This window comes from Taudactylus pleione, unplaced genomic scaffold (genome assembly GCF_031769625.1).
Source record: "Taudactylus pleione unplaced genomic scaffold, aTauple2 ptg000660l, whole genome shotgun sequence".
NCBI lineage: Eukaryota > Metazoa > Chordata > Amphibia > Anura > Myobatrachidae > Taudactylus > Taudactylus pleione.
The window spans coordinates 611,064-629,631 of NW_028285062.1; positions in this window are offsets into that span (position 1 = coordinate 611,064).

The following is an 18,568-nucleotide window of genomic DNA, read 5'->3' on the forward strand; positions in this document are numbered from 1 at the left end:
ATGCCGGGAAAATGGCCACCACGCCATTTTGCCATGATATGTACAGCACAGTTCTGCTGATGCCTTCTGCCGCATTTCCATATTACAACTATCGCAGCCTACCATGTTAGCCTCTGTGATCGCATATCCGTCTGCTGCTGAATCACCCCCTCTGTTCTGCAATGATTTCTGTTCTGTAAGTCAGTCTGCTCCTGATATTCCCCATTATACACTGTATGAGACTACGCTGCCTGCACTGTCACTTACTCCTAATGTACATAGTTATCCAGGTTATAGGTGAGGACAATGTAATCAGTCTGCTCCTGATATTCCCCATTATACACTGTATCAGAATACGCTGCCTGCACTGTTACTTACTCCTAATGTACATAGTTATCCAGGTTATAGGTGAGGACAATGTAATCAGTCTGCTCCTGATATTCCCCATTATACACTGTATGAGACTACGCTGCCTGCACTGTCACTTACTCCTAATGTACATAGTTATCCAGGTTATAGGTGAGGACAATGTAATCAGTCTGCTCCTGATATTCCCCATTATACACTGTATGAGAATACGCTGCCTGCACTGTCTGTTTATTACACAAAATGCAACCATATAATTATACATAAAAACACATTTTACAGTATTTACATATAATACAATATGTTACTTCATCAGATCAACAATGCATCCCAATACATCATATCAATAACCTTTACTCCTACCCTCACCGCCCCCAACTTCATACCCCCGACCATCCCCCCTCCCCCTCACCCCCCACCACCAACTCTCCCCACCGTCACCAACCCAAGTAGCGAAAAGGTAAGTCAATCATCCAGATGTATGTAAAGCATTCCTCTATAATTTAGTTAATACAAAGTGAAGGACAGGAAACGACAGAAACCAGTTACCAATGACTCAGGACCGAACTTTCGCTACCCATTCAAGGGGGCCTCAGATGTCGCCACAACCGTGACCAACTGACGGCGTCCATTCTTCCTTTGTCCATGTCCATCATCCGTTTCACCTCATGCAAGATTTCCCCAACAACCGATATCCAGGGAAGGACTTTACCCCTAATACCCAATTGACACCGTGCATTCCATGTGTAATATCGTACTACTAAGCTAACTAAAAAAATTGTGCACAAATCAAATCTCCCATACCCCTTGAATGCCCCATAAACCCATCCAGGGTAACTCAGCCCCGAAAGGCAAGGAATACGCAAGCGCCTTGAAACTCCTTTATAAACCTCTACGTTATAGGGACACTTACAGAAGAAGTGGTCCATCGTCTCCTCCTCCCCTAGACACTCCTCACGTAGACAACCACGATCATCGGCACTTCTTACTTGAAGGTTACCTCTAAAGTAGAGCCTTCCATGGAAGGCGAGCCAGGCGATGTCTCTAAATTTCAGAGGACTCCTCTTAGAATTAATCAGAGCCAATCCCTCCGAACACATCTCACCCGGGCAATCCTTTAGGGCCAGCGGAACATAGAAGTAGGTCTGCAGAATTCTTAACCCCATCTCCCTCCTGGCCAAGCCTCTCACATCACCGACTTCCAAGTTCCACCGTCTCATCACTTTCAGACACAGGATCACGTAGATCGGGAGGTAGCCTCGCCTAACTCGGGGTATCTTAATTCGACCTCCCTCCATTCTTTGAGAAAGGGAAACACCCATTCCCCGAGACCTTCTACCCATTGAGGGGGAGTCTCTAAAAACATATTCCCTATGTTTAGTTTACAGAAACTTGTCACAAAAAATACTATGGTGTTGACCATACTCTGGCCTCCCTCTTCCCTCAATTTGCAGGTGATACCTCTTTTGATAATATTCATCCCATTTCCCCAAAACATCAGGAAAAACAATGAATTTATCTTGGCCCACATGGACTGAGGCAAAAAACAGACATAACTGACATACAAAAACACTGGAATCAAGTAGGTTTTGCATAAATCAACCCTTTCTCTATAGGAAGACTTCCATCTTCTCCAAACAGATACTTTCCGGGATGCAATTTCCAGCTTTTTCTCCCAATTTAGGGTGCCATAATCACCGTGGTTGAAATAAATTCCTAGAATTTTTATCTGTGGACTGGCCCGAGGGAGGCTGTCGGGAAGGTCAAATTCTGTCCCTTCCTCCCCCATCCAGAAAGCTTCACACTTCTCCTGGTTTATCCTGGAGCACGATGCCTCAGAATACATCCTGATGAGTTCTTCCACCCGCCGTGCCTCTGCCTCTTCAGACAGAAACACCGTGACATCATCTGCGTAGGCTACAACTTTCGGTGCAGGCCCAGGGCCCAGCTGCACCCCCTCCACTGCACCATACTCCAACCTCCTTATAAAGGGGTCGATAGCAAATACATACAGAAGAGGGCTCAAGGGACACCCTTGACGAACCCCAGAACCTACACCAAAAGCAGCACCCACCCAACCATTCACAAGTGGGAAGTTTTCGGCCTTTCTGTATATTGTTTTTAGCCAATTCACCACCCTCTCCGGAAATCCATACCATTCCAGTACGCTCCATAGGTATTCATGATTGACTCTGTCAAAAGCCTTTGACTGATCCAATGCTAGCAAATACTTTCCCATCTCTCAGCACGGCACCGCTCAATTACCTCCCGGACACCAAGGACAGCACTAAAGGTACTACGGCCTTTCACCGCACAATGCTGAGAGACTGAAAGCAACCACTCTGTAAATTCAGTCAGTCTGTTAAAAATTATTTTTGCCAAAATCTTCCTATCTGTGTTGAGAACAGCTATGGGGCGCCAATTCTCAACACACAGGGGATCCTTACCCTTGGAGAGCAATATAAGTGCAGACAACCTCATGGAAGGGGGAAGACATTCTTCACCCAAACACTCATTAAACACTTCCACAAGGCGCGGGGCCAAAATATCTGAAAAGGTTTTATAAAATTCTGACGTTAACCCGTCCGGGCTCGGAGATTTTTTAACGGATAACCCTTCAATCGCTATCCTAACCTCCTCCACCCCTATATCACTCTCCAAGCAGTCGAAAGAGACATCAGGCCTCACAAGCCCAGGTGTTCCCCTCAGAAAGACCTCCATCCTTTCTCTAATAAGTGATTTCTCCGATAAAAGGTCAGAGTAATAATCCACAATGACCCCCAGAATACCCTCTTATGTTTCCTGAAGGGTACCCTGGTTATCACGCAAACCTCTGATCTCTCTCATCTCAGACGTCATCCTACAGCTCTGATAGGGATCTGGTGAGTGGTAATTCCCATAATCCCTCTCCAGAACCAAAGATGCCAACCGGTTATACTGAAAATCTTTCATCAGAGCCTTCACTCGGGAGATTTCCCCACTATCTCCCTCTTCAGAGATTAAGAGGTCCAATTTCCTTCTCAAAAAATAGTAGGAACTATTATTTCTCAAGTTCTTCTTCGCTACGGATCGCCTAAAGAAACTCCGAGTTCTCTTTTTGACTTCCTCCCACCACTCTGATCTACTCCATCCTGCCTCCAACAGCGATTCCTGTGCCTGGAAGAAATCTCTAAAGGATTGTCTAACTCCCTCCTCCTTTAGGAGGTCTGAGTTAAGACGCCACATCCCCCTGCCCTTCTGAAGGGATTGTGCCGCATTCAAGGTTACACTCAGAAAACAGTGATCCGAAAACTCCACCAACCTTACCTCAGGAGGCAAGGTCTTCAGAGTTTCCTTAACAAAAAACCTATCTATTCTTGACCTACGACTACCACTATAATACGTGTACCCGGTGTGATCTGGGAAATGGCGAATATGCACATCGACCAGACCAGCCTCCCTAATCATCCTAACTAAATAATTTGAATCATAGCTCAACGTTGTCCTTGCGCCTCCCCTGTCTTTAGGCCGAATCACAGTGTTAAAATCACCTCCAAAGACAATTTGCTGAGCTGTGAAGAGGAACGGTTTTATCTCTCTGAAGAGGCACTTTCTATCCCATGCCTTCTGCGGACCATAGATGTTAATCAACCTTAGGTCGTGCCCCCTCAGAGTGACATCCAAAATAATACACCTGCCTACGTGTAACTCCATAATCTTGTGTATGCTTACCATGCCAGTAAAAAGCACTGCCACCCCACCGTACGGCTCGGCCGCAAGAGACCAGTAAGATGGACCCCTCCTCCACTCCCTCTTAATCCTATGGAGGGCGTCCAACTTACTTATCCTTGTCTCTTGCAAAAACAAAAAATCAACCTCAATTGTGCTGAAAAAATCAAAGGCCATAAAGCGAGCACGATCGGAAATAACGGAAGCCACATTAATCGTGGCACATCGTATGGGCTGGGGATCCATATTTCTAGATTATAGAAAGCAGAACCGACCTTACCTTTTCCTTACTTTTCCCTAGGGGGACCCCCCTCCCCCACACCCTCCACTCTCGCACCATCACCATCCCCATCCCCAACACACATCACCACTCCCTGCCCTCCTGGATCCGGAGGTTTAGGATCCATGGACCCCTGAGGAACTTCCTCAACAGGGTCTACATCAATTCCTTCCTCATTCCTCTATTTTTGAGGAACTTTATCCTTCTCCTCCCATTCTGCCACTTGACTTTCCCTTCTTCCTACATCACCCTGCAACTCTGTTCCCATTTCATCCCATTCCAATTCTTGTGGGTCCTCTTCCGCCCTCCCTTTCTTCCCTTGCCTTTTTTCCTCCTTCTCCCCCTCTTTCCTCCTCTTCCCAGTCCCTGATCCCTCTCCCACACTCTCTTTCAAGCCACTTTTCTTCCCCCTCCTTCTAGCTACTTTAGGAGAAAAAACCAGCTCCCCCTTCTGTCTTACTATTTACCCCTCTTCCTCTTCATCTGTTGAGAACACCTCAAATTTATTAGTCAAAATTAAACCCTCTTCCACCTTCCTTTTTTTCTTATTTTTCATCTTAACCTCCTGAAAACCATCCTAAACCTTTTCATCTTCTTTCCTCTGCTCCGCTACTTTCCACCTTGTCACCCTCCTCTCTTGCACCTCCACCGACCCCCTCAACTTCCTACCTTCTACCTCTACCTCCTGTTCTGACCCTTCATCCTCACATATGTCAGCCTCTGGGCACCTGCTGTACGGATGCCCCTCATGCCCGCACAGGTTGCATCTGACACTGTTGCACATCCTTGAAGTGTGCCCTATCTTTCCACATAGCGTACATTTGGTTACTCCACAATCTCCACTCAAATGACGTGTATCCCCGCATCTAAAGCACGTTTTGGGTTGACCTTGGTAGAATACCTGAATTCTGTCCCTTCCTATATAAGTGACAGATGGCAAATGATTTGCCCCAAATGCAGTGCTTAAGATCCTCACTTGAACCGTAAATGCACCCCCCCACACACCCTTCGTACAATCTATTTTCGTTAATCCTGACAGAACCTCACAGTGCCTGGATAACCAGTATTTTATGTCATTTTCCGGAATCGATTCATTCCGGACTAATACTGTCAATTTCACAACATCCTGCCTAGATATTAATGTTGCAACATAATCACAGTACGGTTTTTCTGTTTTTACAGTCAGCCACATACCCCAAAACATTTGCATGCCATAATTGGTTTGGAAACTGACATCAAAGTCTCTCGACCTAGGGGGATGAATACATGCAAACAGATCCACAGCAGAGATATTCAAAGTAAACAGCATATTTAAAAAACCTTCCTTCCCCAGCACCTCCCCCTCCCCTTCCCACTTGAATTGAATTACGTTCCTTCTTTTTATTCCCTTCCCACTCTCAACTCTGGAAAAAAAATTCCTCCCTTCACTTTTCTCCCCTGATAATGCACCAGCATAGGATTTTTTAGTCACATTCTGTCCTTCCATGGGTGCACCACTCCCTGCATGCTGACCCGCATCAGTCTTATTCATTCCAGATACAGATGCTCCTTTGTTAACATCACTACTACTTGTCTCCTTCTGTGCCTGATTTTTACTGATAAGCTCCAAAGCAGCTTTAACTCTGGCTGGGGTCTCCAACTCCCCGTACATTATATCCAGCAAGGCTCTTTCCTTAGGCTGCAATAGTTCCTTCTCCATACACGGCATTCCTTGTGCCAGGATACCAGGTTTTGCTTTACTAGCCACTTTCAATGTATCCATAACTGTCCCCGTAGCCACCACGGACCCTGAGGTAACCATAGGACCCGTTGGCCCAATAGGGAAACCAGTCTCCACATCTGTCTGCGCCCTTCTCGTCCCCTCTCCCCCGGTCCGCACCGGGTGCCCTTGCCTACCTATCGGAATCACAGCAGAGGTATCCGGACCCTGGACAACATCCCCTAGCACGGTCAAGACACCCTCCGCAATCCAAGCGGATCTCTCCACCGTACCACAGGGCTCCCCCACTCCTCCACCTACCTGCTGATCTGCCGCGACGCCCTTCACGATCACCCGCTCCAGACCACCGGCTCTACTGGAAACCTCCGCTGCCACTATGTCCTTGGATGCCAGATACTCCCCCAGCGTCAGGCACTCTCACTGCCGCTGTATCATCACCGGGAACAGGTATGTTTAGAATGCTGCCGCTGCTGCTCCCGAGGATCTCTGTCCCGACTTCCACACTGACCGGGTCTCCTGCCGCAACAGCACACACACTCGGGGTCCCCACCACGTCACCATCTCCAGGCTCAGCAGTTACAGGTACATCTGCGTCCTCCTCTAACCGCTTGATTTCGGCCATCAAGGGGTTCTCCTCATGGGATGCCACACTTAGCTCCCCCGCTGACAGGTTTGCTGGCAGCTCGCTCGAAGCAGCTATCCTCCGCCTCTCCTGCCTAAGAGTCTTTACTCTCTCCTTCACCCTGTCCAGGGAATCTGTGAGCTCTACGATCAGTCCCCGCAGCTTCTCCCAGGTATGAGCCTTATTTCTTTGTGTACCCAATTTTTGTATTGAGCCTTCTCGCCTCCACAACTGCCTCCTCCAGGCACAGCTGTGCCACATAATCCTCATCACCGCTGGAGACAGGGGACTCCTCTTCCTCCTCCTCTCCTGCCGAAAGCATGGGGGCTTCGGTCTCCCCCTCCGCACTGACCTGTGGATTATCGGCAGTACATGCCTCCGCTCTACCCGTGGTTGCCTCACCACGGGGAGCCTCCACAGGCAGTTTGGGGAATCCCGTTCGAGGCTGCCTCTGCCTCGCGGCCGCCGCGCTCCCGCCAACACAATGCTCCGGGTTCAGCACCCCGAGCTGGCTGGAAACTTGAGCCCGATCTTCTGCCCGGGTATCCTGCTGAAAGGTAATTTTCTTTCTTACAGGTTGGGTCCGTGATCCCTTCTGCAAGGGACCTTTCCCCTTCCCTGCCCCAGGAGGGCTCATCTTTCCTGGGGAAGCCCGCAGAACCACTGGCTGTAACCTGACACTCTAGTGGAACTCAAGAGCTCACCAGCACACGTCCTGCCTGCACTGTCACTTACTCCTAATGTACATAGTTATCCAGGTTATAGGTGAGTACAATGTAATCAGTTTGCTCCTGATATTCCTCATTATACACTGTATGAGACTATGCTGCCTGCACTGTCACTTACTCCTAATGTACATAGTTATCCAGGCTATAGGTGAGGACAATGTAATCAGTCGGCTCCTGATATTCCCCATTATGCACTGTATGAGAATACGCTGCCTGCACTGTCACTTACTCCTAATGTGTATAGTTATCCAGGTTATAGGTGAGGACAATGTAATCAGTCTGCTCCTGATATTCCCCATTATACACTGTATGAGACTACGCTGCCTGCACTGTCACTTACTCCTAATGTGTATAGTTATCCAGGTTATAGGGGAGGACAATGTAATCAGTCTGCTCCTGATATTCCCCATTATACACTGTATGAGACTACGCTGCCTGCACTGTCACTTACTCCTAATGTACATAGTTATCCAGGTTATAGGTGAGGACAATGTAATCAGTCTGCTCCTGATATTCCCCATTATACACTGTATGAGACTACGCTGCCTGCACTGTCTGTGTTTATTACACAAAATGCAACCGTATAATTTATACATAAAACACTTTTTACAGTATTTACATATTTACATAAAATACAATATATACTCCATCAAATCAACAATGCATCTCAATACCTTATGTTAATAACCCTTTTCCTACCTTCACCGCCCCCAACTTCACACCCAATGACCATCCCCCCTCCCTCTCACCCCCCACCACCAACTCCTCCCACCATCACCAACCCAAGTATCGAAAAGGTAAGTCAATCATCCAGATGTATGTAAAGCATTCCTCTGTAATTTAGTTAATACAAAATGAAGGACAGGAAACGACAGAAACCAGTTACCAAGGACTCAGGACCGAACTTTCGCTACCCATTCAAGGGGGCCTCAGATGTCGCCACAACCGTGACCAACTGACGGCGTCCATTCTTCCTTTGTCCATGTCCATCATCCGCTTCACCTCATGCAAGATTTCCCCAACAACCGATATCCAGGGAAGGACTTTACCCCTAATACCCAATTGACACCGTGCGTTCCATGTGTAATACCGTACTACTAAGCTAACTAAAAAAATAGTGCACAAATCAAATCTCCCATACCCCTTGAATGCCCCATAAGCCCATTCAGGGTAACTCAGCCCCGAAAGGCAAGGGATACGCAAGCGCCTTGAAACTCCTTTATAAACCTCTATGTTATAGGGACACTTACAGAAGAAGTGGTCCATCGTCTCCTCCTCCCCTAGACACTCCTCACGTAGACAACCACGATCATCGGCACTTCTTACTTTAAGGTTACCTCTAACGTAAAGCCTTCCATGGAAGGAGAGCCAGGCGATGTCTCTAAATTTCAGAGGAATCCTCTGAGAATTAATCAGAGCCAATCCCTCCGAACACATCTCACCCGGGCAATCCTTTAGGGCCAGCGGAACATAGAAGTAGGTCTGCAGAATTCTTAGCCCCATCTCCCTCCTGGCCAAGCCTCTCACATCACCAACTTCCAAGCCCCACCGTCTCATCACTTTCAGACACAGGACCACGTAGATCGGGAGGTAGCCTCGCCTAACTCGGGGTATCTTAATTCGACCTCCCTCCATCCATTCTTTGAGAAAGGGAAACGCCCATTGCCCAAGACCTTCTACCCATTGAGGGGGAGTCTCTAAAAACAGACTCCCTATGTTTAGCTTACAAAAAGTTGTCACAAAAAATACTACGGGGTTGACCATACTCTGGCCTCCCTCTTCCCTCAATTTGTAGGTGATGCCTCTTTTGATAATATTCATCCCATTTCCCCAAAACATCAGGAAAAACAATGAATTTATCTTGGACCACATGGACTGAGGCAAAAAACAGACATAACTGACATACAGAAACACTGGAATCAAGTAGGTTTTGCATAAATCAACCCTTTCCCTATAGGAAGACTTCCATCTTCTCCAAACAGATACCTTCCTGGATGCAATCTCCAACTTTTTCTCCCAATTTAGGGTGCCATAATCACCGTGGTTGAAATAAATGCCTAGAATTTTTATCTGTGGACTGGCCCGAGGGAGGTTGTCCGGAAGGTCAAATTCTGTCCCTTCCTCCCCCATCCAGAAAGCCTCACACTTCTCTTGGTTTATCCTGGAGCACGATGCCTCAGAATACATCCTGATGAGTTCTTCCACCCGCCGTGCCTCTGCCTCTTCAGACAGAAACACCGTGACGTCATCAGCGTAGGCTACCACCTTCAGTGCAGGTCCAGGGCCCAGCTGCACCCCCTCCACTGCACCATACTCTAACCTCCTTATAAAGGGGTCAATAGCAAATACATACAGAAGAGGGCTCAAGGGGCACCCCTGACGAACCCCAGAACCTACACCAAAAGTAGCACCCACCCAACCATTCACAAGTGGTAAGCTTTCGGCCTTGCTGTATATTGTTTTTAGCCAATTCACCACCCTCGCTGGAAATCCATACCATTCCAGTACCCTCCATAGGTATTCATGATTGACTCTGTCAAAAGCCTTGGATTGATCCAATGCTAGCAAATACTTTCCCCACCTCTCAGCACGGCACCGCTCAATGACCTACCGGACACCAAGGACAGCACTAAAGGTACTACGGCCTTTCACCGTACAATGCTGAGAGGCTAAAAGCAGCCATTCTGTGAATTCAGTCAGTCTGTTAAAAATTATTTTTGCCAAAATCTTCCTATCTGTGTTGAGAAGAGCTATGGGGCGCCAATTCTCAACACACAGGGGATCCTTACCCTTGGAGAGCAATATAAGTGCAGACAACCTCATGGAAGGGGGAAGACATTCTTCACCCAAACACTCATTAAACACTTCCACAAGGCGCGGGGCCAAAATATCTGAAAAGGTTTTATAAAATTCTGACGTTAACCCGTCCGGCCCCGGAGATTTTTTAACAGATAACCCTTCAATCGCTATCCTCACCTCCTCTACCCCTATATCACTCTCCAAGCAGTCGAAAGAGACATCAGGCCTCACAAGCCCAGGTGTTCCCCTCAGAAAGACCTCCATCCTTTCTCTAATAAGTGATTTCTCCGATAAAAGGTCAGAGTAATAGTCCACAATGACCCCCAAAATACCCTCCTTTGTTTCCTGAAGGGTACCCTGGTTATCACGCAAACCTCTGAGCTCTCTCATCTCAGACGTCATCCTACAGTTCTGGTAGGGATCTGGTGAGTGGTAATTCCCATAATCCCTCTCCAAAACCAAAGATGCCAACCGGTTGTACTGAAAATCTTTCATCAGAGCCTTCACTCGGGAGATTTCCCCACTATCTCCCTCTTCAGAGATTAAGAGGTCCAATTTCCTTCTCAAAAAATAGTAGGAACTATTATTTCTCAAGTTCTTTTTCGCTACAGATCGCCTAAAGAAACTCTGAGTTCTCTTTTTGACCTCCTCCCACCACTCCGATCTACTCCATCCTGCCTCCAACAGCGATTCCTGTGCCTGGAAGAAATCTCTAAAGGATTGTCTAACTCCCTCCTCCTTTAGGAGGTCTGAGTTAAGACGCCACATCCCCCTGCCCTTCTGAAGGGATTGTGCCGCATTCAAGGTTACACTCAGAAAACAGTGATCCGAAAACTCCACCAACCTTACCTCAGGAGGCAAGGTCTTCAGAGTCTCCTTAACAAAAAACCTATCTATTCTTGACCTACGACTACCACTGAAATATGTGTACCCGGTGAGATCTGGGAAATGGCGAATATGCACATCGACCAGACCAGCCTCCCTAATCATCCTAACTAAGTAATTTGAATCATAGCTCAACGTTGTCCTTGCGCCTCCCCTGTCCTTAGGCCGAATCACGGTGTTAAAATCACCTCCAAAGACAATTTGCTGAGCTGTGAAGAGGAATGGTTTTATCTCTCTAAAGAGGCACTTCCTATCATATGGCTTTTGAGGACCATAGATGTTAATCAACCTTAGGTTGTGCCCCCTCAGAGTGACATCCAAAATGATACACCTGCCTACCTGTAACTCTATAACCTTGTGTATGGTTACCATGTCAGTAAAAAGCACTGCCACCCCACCGTACGGCTCGGCCGCAAGAGACCAGTAAGATGGACCCCTCCTCCACTCCCTCTTAATCCTATGGAGGGCATCCAACTTACTTATCCTTGTCTCCTGCAAAAATAAAAAATCAACCTCAACTGCGTTGAAAAAATCAAAGGCCATAAAGCGAGCACGATCGGAAATAACGGAAGCCACATTAATCGTGGCACATCGTATGGGCTGGGGATCCATATTTCTAAGTTATAGAAAGCAGAACCGACCTTACCTTTTCCTTACTTTTCCCTAGGGGAATCCCCCTCCCCCACACCCTCCACTCTCATACCATCACCATCACCACCCCCCTCCCCATCCCCAACACACATCACCACTCCCAGCCCTCCTGGATCTGGAGGCTTAGGGACTACTGACCCTTGAGGAACTTCCTCGACAGGATCTACATCAATTCCTTCCTCGTTCCTTTTTTGAGGGAAAGCCTCCTCCTCCTCCCTTCTGCCACTTGACTTTCCCTTCTTCTTACCTCACCCTGCAGCTCTGTTCCCATTTCATCCCATTCTAATTCTTGCGGTTCTTCTTCCGCCCTCCCCTTCTTCCCCTGGCTTTTTTCCTCCTTCTCCCCTTCCTTCCTTCTTTCCCAGTCCCTGATCCTTCCCCCACACTCTCTTTCAAACCACTTTTCTTCACCCTCCTTCTAGCTACTTTAGGAGAAAAAACTAACTCCCCCTTCTGTCTTACTATTTCCCCCTCCTCTTCCTCCCACATCAAATCTATTCGCCAACACTAGACCCTCGTCCACCTTCCTTTTCTTCTTATTTTTCTTCTTAACTTCCTGAAACCCTTCCTCCACCTTACTTTCTTCTTTCCTCTGCTCCGCTATCCTCCACCTCGTTACCCTCCTTTCTAGAACCTTCACCGACCCTCTTACCTTCCTACCTTCTACCTCTACCTCTTGTTCTGACCCTACTTCCTCACATATGTCTGCCTCTGGGCACCTGCTGTATGGATGTCCCTCCTGCCCGCACAAGTTACATCTGACATTGTTACACATCCTCGAAGTATGCCCTATTTTCCCACACAGTGTACATTTGGTTACACCGCAGTCTCCACTCAAATGACGTGTATCTCCGCATCTAAAACACGTTTTAGGTTGGCCTTGATAGAATACCTGGATTCTGTCCCTTCCTATATAAGTGGCAGATGGTAAATGGTTTGCCCCAAAAGCCGTGCTTAAAATTCTCACCTGGACCATATAGGCACCTCCCCACACCCCTTTTGTATAGTCTATTTTCGTTAACCCTGACAGAACCTCACAGTGCCTAGACAACCAATATTTAATATCATTTTCCGGAATTGATTCATTCCGGACTAGTACTGTCAGTTTCACAACATCCTGCCTAGAAATCAGCGTTGCAACGTAATCACAATACGGTTTCTCAGTTTTCTCAGTCATCCACATACCCCAAAACTTTTGCATACCATAATTAGTTTGAAAACTAACGTCAAAGTCTCTCGACCTGGGGGGATGAATACATGCAAACAGATCCATAGCAGAGATATTCAATGTAAATAGCATGTTTAAAAAAACTTCCTTCCCCGGTACCTTCCCCTCCCCTTCCCATTTGAACTGAATTACGTTCCTTCTCTTTATTCCCTTCCCGCTCTCAACTCTGGAGAAAAATTTCCTCCCTTCACTTTTCTCCCCTGATAATGCACCAGCATAAGATTTTTTGTTCATATTTTGTCCATTCATGGAATCACCAGCCCCAGCATGCTGCCCCACATCAATCTTATTTAAACCAGACGTAGATGCTCCTTTATTAATGTCACTGCTGCTCATCTCTTTCCGTGCTTGGTTTTTACCAATAAGTTCTAAAGCAGCCTTAAACCTTGCTGGGGTCTCCAACTCCCCGTACATTATAACCAGCAGGGCCCTTTCCTTGGGCTGTAATAGTTCCTTCACCATACATGGCATTCCTTGCGCCAAACTACCAGATTTTGTTTTACTTGCCAACTTCAATGTATCTTTAACTGTCCCCGTAGCCACCACGACCCTGAGGAAACCACAGGACCCGTTGGCCCAATAGGGAAACCAGTCTCCACATCTGCCTGCGCCCTTCTCGTCCCCTCTCCCCCGGTCCGCACCGGGCGCCCTTGCCCACCTATCGGAATCACAGCAGAGGTATTCAGACCCTGGAAAACATCCCCTAGCACGGTGGAGACACCCTCTGCAATCCAAGCGGACCTCTCCACCGTGCCACGGGGGTCCCCCACTCCTCCACCTACCTGCTGTTCTGCCGCGACGCCCTTCACGATCAGCCGCTCCAGACCACCAGCTTCACTGGAAACCTCCGCACCTCCGCTACCACCGCTGCCATCAGGACCTTGGACGCCAGATACTCCCCCAGCGTCAGGCTCTCTCATTGCTGCTGCTTCATCACCGGGAACAGGTATGTTTAAACCGCTGCTGCTGCTGCTCCCCAGGATCTCCGTCCCGACTTCCACCTTGACTGGATCACCTGCCGCAACAGCGCACACACTCGGGGTCCCCCTCACATCACCGTCCTCCTCTAACCGCTTGATTTCAATCATCAAGGGGTTCTCCTCCTGGGATGCTGCACTTAGCTCTCCCGCTGTCAGGTTCGCTGGCAGTTCACTTGAAGCGGCTATACTCCGCCTCTCCTGCCTCAGGGTCTTCATTCTCTCTTTCACCCTGTCCAGGGTGTCAGTGAGTTCTACAATCAACCCCCGGAGCCGCGGTTTCTCCCAGGTATGAGCCTTGTTTCTTTTTTTCTTTGTGTACCCAATTTTTGTGTTGAGCCTTCTCGCCTCCACAACAGCCTCCTCTAGGTCCAGCCGTGCAACATAGTCCTCTTCTCCGCTGGAGACAGGGGACTCTTCTTCATCCTCCTCTTCCCCTGCTGAGAGCATAGGGGCTACAGTCTCCCCCTCTGCACTGCCCTGTGGATTATCGGCATTGCTTGCATCCGCTCTACCCGTGGTTACCTCACCACGGGGAGCATCCACAGGCAGTTCAGGGAATCCTGCTCGCGGCTGCCTCTGCCTCGCGGCCGCCGCGCTCCCGCCAACGCTCTCCCGCTTCAGCACCTCAGGCTGGCTGGAAGCATCAGCCCGATCTTCCGCCTGGGTGTCCAGCTGCAAGGTAGTTTTTTTCCTCACAGGTTGGGTCCGCGATCCCTTCTGCAAGGGACCTTTCCCCTTCCCTGCCCCAGGAGGGCGCATCTTTCCTGGGGAAGCCCGCAGAACCGCTGGCTGTAATTTGACACTCCTATGGAAGTCAGGAGCTCAACAGCACACGTCCTGCCTGCACTGTCACTTACTCCTAATGTACATAGTTATCCATGTTATAGGTGAGGACAATGTAATCAGTCTGCTCCTGATATTCTCCATTATACACTGTATGAGAATACGCTGCCTGCACTGTCACTTACTCCTAATGTACATAGTTATCCAGGTTATAGGTGAGGACAATGTAATCAGTCTGCTCCTGATATTCCCCATTATACACTGTATGAGAATACGCTGCCTGTACTGTCACTTAATCCTAATGTGTATAGTTATCCAGGTTATAGGGGAGGACAATGTAATCAGTCTGCTCCTGATATTCCCCATTATACACTGTATGAGACTACGCTGCCTGCACTGTCACTTACTCCTAATGTACATAGTTATCCAGGTTATAGGTGAGGACAATGTAATCACTCTGCTCCCGATATTCCCCATTATACACTATGAGAATACGCTGCCTGCTCTGTCACTTACTCCTAATGTACATAGTTATCCAGGTTATAGGTGAGGACAATGTAGTCAGTCTGCTCCTGATATTCCCCATTATACACGGTATGAGAATACGCTGCCTGCTCTGTCACTTACTCCTAATGTACATAGTTATCCAGGTTATAGGTGAGGACAATGTAATCAGTCTGCTCCTGATAATCCCCATCAGGGCTGCAACTAGGGGGGGGCTAGAGGTGCACGTGCACCGGGAGGGGATTGCGGGGGGGTGAAAAAGCAGACTCTGCCATCTGAAAATGGCCGCCGCCGAAGAGGAGACTAATGCTAGAGGTCCTTACTGGACCTCTAGTGTCTGTCTCTTTCTTGGCGGTGGCCATTTTTGGATGGCCGTTTTCAGCAGATTCCATGCGGACTAGCCGTCTGCATGGACTCTGCTGAAAACGGCCATCAAAAAATGGCCGCCGCCAAGGAAGAGACAGATGCTAGAGGTCCTACTGGACCTCTAGTGTCTGTTAGCAGAGCGCAATGCACACAGCGTTCCCGGAAGTGCCGGGAACGCTGGCGCTGCACGGAGAGGATGCTGAGAGCTGCATCTTCTCCCTTCAAACCCCCCTGGCAACGAGCATAAACCCCCTGGCTGAGCATAAACCCCCATGGCAACGAGCATGGAACTCCATGGCAACGAGCATGGAACTCCATGGCAACGAGCATGGAACCCCATGGCAACGAGCATGGAACCCCTGACAACAAGCATGAAACCCCCTGGCAATGAGCATAAATCCCCTGACAACAAGCATGAAACCCCCTGGCAATGAGCATGTAACCCCTGGCAACGAGCATGAAACCCCATGGCAATGAGCAGGTAATTTTAAAGTAATTAGAAGCATTACTATGGGGCATAAAATGGTGTCGGGCAAATATGTAAGTGGCACTTTGGTAATAGGCATTACAGTGTGTGGCATAATGTGTAATGGGCATTATGGTGTATGGAATAATGTAAGTCACTATACCAGGGATGTCTGAGTAATGCACTGCCTTATGGAGGAGCAAGGACAAAATCCAGGTACGGGAAGGGAGGGGGGCGCAAAATTGCTGCCTTGCACCGGGTGACAGATATCCTAGTTTCGGCCCTGTCCCCATTATACACTGTATGAGACTACGCTGCCTGCACTGTCACTTACCCTAATATACATAGTTATCCAGGCTATAGGTGAGGACAATGTAATCAGTCTGCTCCTGATATTCCCCATTATACACTGTATGAGAATACGCTGCCTGCACTGTCACTTACTCCAAATGTGTATAGTTATCCAGGTTATAGGTGAGGACAATGTAATCAGTCTGTTCCTGATATTCCCCATTATACACTGTATGAGACTACGCTGCCTGCACTGTCACTTACTCCTAATGTACATAGTTATCCAGGTTATAGGTGAGGACAATGTAATCAGTCTGCTCCTGATATTCCCCATTATACACTGTATGAGACTACGCTGCCTGCACTGTCACTTACTCCTAATGTGTATAGTTATCCAGGTTATAGGTGAGGACAATGTAATCAGTCTGCTCCTGAAATTCCCCATTATACACTATATGAGAATACGCTGCCTGCACTGTCACTTACTCCTAATGTGTATAGTTATCCAGGTTATAGGTGAGGACAATGTAATCACTCTGCTCCTGATATTCCCCATTATACACTGTATGAGACTACGCTGCCTGCACTGTCACTTACTCCTAATGTACATAGTTATCCAGGTTATAGGTGAGGCCAATGTAATCAGTCTGCTCCTGATATTCCCCATTATACACTGTATGAGACTACGCTGCCTGCACTGTCACTTACTCCTAATGTGCATAGTTATCCAGGTTATAGGTGAGGACAATGTAATCAGTCTGCTCCTGATATTCCCCATTATACACGGTATGAGAATACGCTGCCTGCACTGTCACTTACTCCTAATGTACATAGTTATCCAGGTTATAGGTGAGGCCAATGTAATCAGTCTGCTCCTGATATTCCCCATTATACACGGTATGAGAATACGCTGCCTGCACTGTCACTTACTCCTAATGTGTATAGTTATCCAGGTTATAGGTGAGGACAATGTAATCACTCTGCTCCTGATATTCCCCATTATACACTGTATGAGACTACGCTGCCTGCACTGTCACTTACTCCCAATGTACATAGTTATCCAGGTTATAGGTGAGGCCAATGTAATCAGTCTGCTCCTGATATTCCCCATTATACACTGTATGAGACTACGCTGCCTGCACTGTCACTTACTCCTAATGTGCATAGTTATCCAGGTTATAGGTGAGGACAATGTAATCAGTCTGCTCCTGATATTCCCCATTATACACGGTATGAGAATACGCTGCCTGCACTGTCACTTACTCCTAATGTACATAGTTATCCAGGTTATAGGTGAGGCCAATGTAATCAGTCTGCTCCTGATATTCCCCATTATACACGGTATGAGAATACGCTGCCTGCACTGTCACTTACTCCTAATGTGCATAGTTATCCAGGTTATAGGTGAGGCCAATGTAATCAGTCTGCTCCTGATATTCCCCATTATACACTGTATGAGACTACGCTGCCTGCACTGTCACTTACTCCTAATGTGCATAGTTATCCAGGTTATAGGTGAGGACAATGTAATCAGTCTGCTCCTGATATTCCCCATTATACACGGTATGAGAATACGCTGCCTGCACTGTCACTTACTCCTAATGTACATAGTTATCCAGGTTATAGGTGAGGACAATGTAATCAGTCTGCTCCTGATATTCCCCATTATACACTGTATGAGACTACGCTGCCTGCACTGTCACTTACTCCTAATGTACATAGTTATCCAGGTTATAGGTGAGGACAATGTAATCAGTCTCCTCCTGATATTCCCCATTATACACTGTATGAGACTACGCTGCCTGCACTGTCACTTACTCCTAATGTGCATAGTTATCCAGGTTATAGGTGAGGACAATGTAATCAGTCTGCTCCTGATATTCCCCATTATACACTGTATGAGACTACGCTGCCTGCACTGTCACTTACTCCTAATGTGCATAGTTATCCAGGTTATAGGTGAGGACAATGTAATCAGTCTGCTCTTGATATTCCCCATTATACACTGTATGAGACTACGCTGCCTGCACTGTCACTTACTCCTAATGTGTATAGTTATCTAGGTTATAGGTGAGGACAATGTAATCAGTCTGCTCCTGATATTCCCCATTATACACTGTATGAGACTACGCTGCCTACACTATCACTTACTCCTAATGTACATAGTTATCCAGGTTATAGGTGAGGACAATGTAATCACTCTGCTCCTGAT